The sequence below is a fragment of the Rhagoletis zephyria genome, unplaced genomic scaffold (assembly GCF_001687245.7).
Source record: "Rhagoletis zephyria isolate East Lansing unplaced genomic scaffold, Rhagoletis_zephyria_1.1 Rzeph_scaffold_00142, whole genome shotgun sequence".
Classification (NCBI taxonomy): Eukaryota; Metazoa; Arthropoda; class Insecta; order Diptera; family Tephritidae; genus Rhagoletis; species Rhagoletis zephyria.
This window is the reverse complement of record NW_016157226.1, coordinates 12,421-15,089: the sequence shown is the minus strand read 5'-3', so window position 1 is coordinate 15,089 and position 2,669 is coordinate 12,421.

The following is a 2,669-nucleotide window of genomic DNA, read 5'->3' as shown; positions in this document are numbered from 1 at the left end:
CCGGTGATGTCTAATCTTTTCAGAATTCTCTGGATCTCCGTCCTGCTGGCAATCGACTTCTTCCTCAGGATATGCGCTTTTATCTACAAAGTCCGGACAATTTGTTTGGAGAATATGGAGGTAGACTTCCTTCTTCATTATTCCTTTAATTTTAACTAACGGCGCCAAATGTCGCCGAGTAAAATAACCACAATTAATTAAGCTGACACCGAAAGTTTATTAAATACAAGAGAATTGTAGCTTAGAATCTTAAAAACGGGTACTTTGACCTGATTGAACGAAAATTAATTGATGGAAAGGAATATTTTTGTGGAAGACGCCATGTCAAGAAAATTGACTAATATGGGGGGTGTTTTACTTGGCGAAATTTGGTGGCGTTGGTTAAGATTAAAGGAATAATGAAAAATTAGGTCTATCTCCAAAACAACAGCGTCAAACAGGAATTAGGGGTCATGGCACATACTGCCTTGTTCTAGGAGACTATAATTAATGGGATTAGAATTTTTGAGTACCTGAACGTTGGAGGAAAGTGTTGAGAATACGGCAACTACTCAAATTTGTAGACTTCAATTTATATAGAAATGTGTGCAAAAGGGTCTTAAAATGGGATCAACGAGCCTACATATGTGTGGCAATAGTATCTTCTGGCAGCCCCTTCACACTAACTCAATCAAGTGCAAGCTCATCGCTATAGTCTGTATATCATTTCTCCTAACAAGCCATTTTACCGCAACCAGCATATTGTTGTGACTATTTCCAAAGTCAAAATCTTTTCTGACAGGGAACGTTTTATGCCTACTTCTTCTGCAGGACGATTGGGAGTGATGACTTTGTTGTAGCGGCTACTTAGTCAGGAGGCTTAAGAAGTGCGCAGTTTGGACGAGTTTGACGAGTTAGCGACATGCGGGGCTTCTTCAAGTGCCCATGTCTGCGGACGCAGGTTTTTAACCCCACAAAAACAGTTATTCATACTTGAGTTTTTTCGGCTAAGTGCTGCGTTCGACGATCTAAGCGTTTGGCAGTGGGCTAACTCGACCAAGCGTATTTCTAACTTTGCTTTTTACAAATTTTTTCAAGATGACGAAGAATATTAGTGGTCGCTCACTAAGTACTCTAAGTTTCCCCACGTATTACCAATGAGCGCACTAATTGTTGGAAAACAATGAAGTAGCTCACGTTTAGCAGTACTCTAATTATGACAGTCGAGATTTGGTGAAAAAGGATTCGAAAGTTCCAGTTACGGTGCTCGATAAGCGAATCATCAGTTTTAATTTTATTGAAGTAACACAGCTCTAATTTTATTTCTTTTCGTTCTAAACGAATAGCAATTAGACCACAAATGCCATGATTTCCGCCAGGTTTCTCAGCAAAAACAGCTGTCAGCCGATTTGCCAACGACTGGAGTAGGCTATCAGCCCTATTCCCAGAGACAAATTACAAACTCATCACATGATTATTATCCCAACTGTGTCAGTATTTAGGTCATAACAATAGGAATGACAGTTGTCATCATAATAATGCTTCAAGTGAGGTTTTCTTGCATAATTTTAGGCGAAATAGTTAAGGAAATAGTCATGCGATGTGTTTTGTAAGTGGCTTGGAAATAAGGCTGCATAGATGAGTTCAAAATGGGAATAAAAATAGCCGAGTTTAGGTAACTTATAGAATATAGTGCCTAAAGGTATGCTACATCCTTATTCACCCTAGACCAAACCATGGTGAAATTATACAGTCATGAGCAAAAAAGTTGCATATAAGCAGAAAATTGTGGCCCTTCTAAAATATTAAATTCTAGAACTGAAGTAATAACTTTGTGGCATGGCCAAATACCTTGCCGCATAACCCAAAAACTTTTCGGGAATTAGCTTAAAGACAAAAATTTGTAGCGCTTGAACGCGCTCTTTGCGGGTACTGCATAACCTTGAGCGCAGTGATCGGACTTCTACCACATTGTGGTAGATCTGCCACTTTTTTGAGCATCTACCACATCTACCACACTAGGTCTGAAATCTACCACATATTCGCGTTTTTGAGTAGTTTTATTTTTGCTCGACATAATTTTCTTAATTTCAAGAGCAAAAGTTGTCCAACACTAAACACTAACAACAGGCAGAATTGGAGGATAAACTAAACTGTAAAATAGTAATTTTTTTCAGTATTAAATTTTTCGACATCAAACGTGTTTTGATTATGTTAAATTGCAAAATATATGATTTATAAAAATAATTAATAGCGAAAAAAATAAAAACCGGCGATTTTTGTGAAAGTATTAGCAAATTTCAGTGCATCTAAAATTTCTAAAGCGTTGTTTACTTTTACTTGAGAATTGTCAAAATCGGCAAGTCCCAAGTAGCGGTTTCTGGAACGAGCCACATTTTTTCGCTACGCCGCACAGTGTAAGATTTGACCCATCTAGCTGCTTTTAATTCTGTAATTCGAAAAATATTGAAGGTAGATTAATAAAATTTTGCACAAGGTACGTTATAAGATAGGCGAAGCTTTTTACAAAAAATCGGTCATTTAGAGTTACTGCCACGCCACCCTATTATATAACTGCAATTTATAAAAATGCAAAAAATTAAATATTTAACTAACTACAAAGGCTAAAATGCCTAAAATTGATATTTAGAATTTCCCTATAACAATGAATTATAAACTGGCAAAAATGG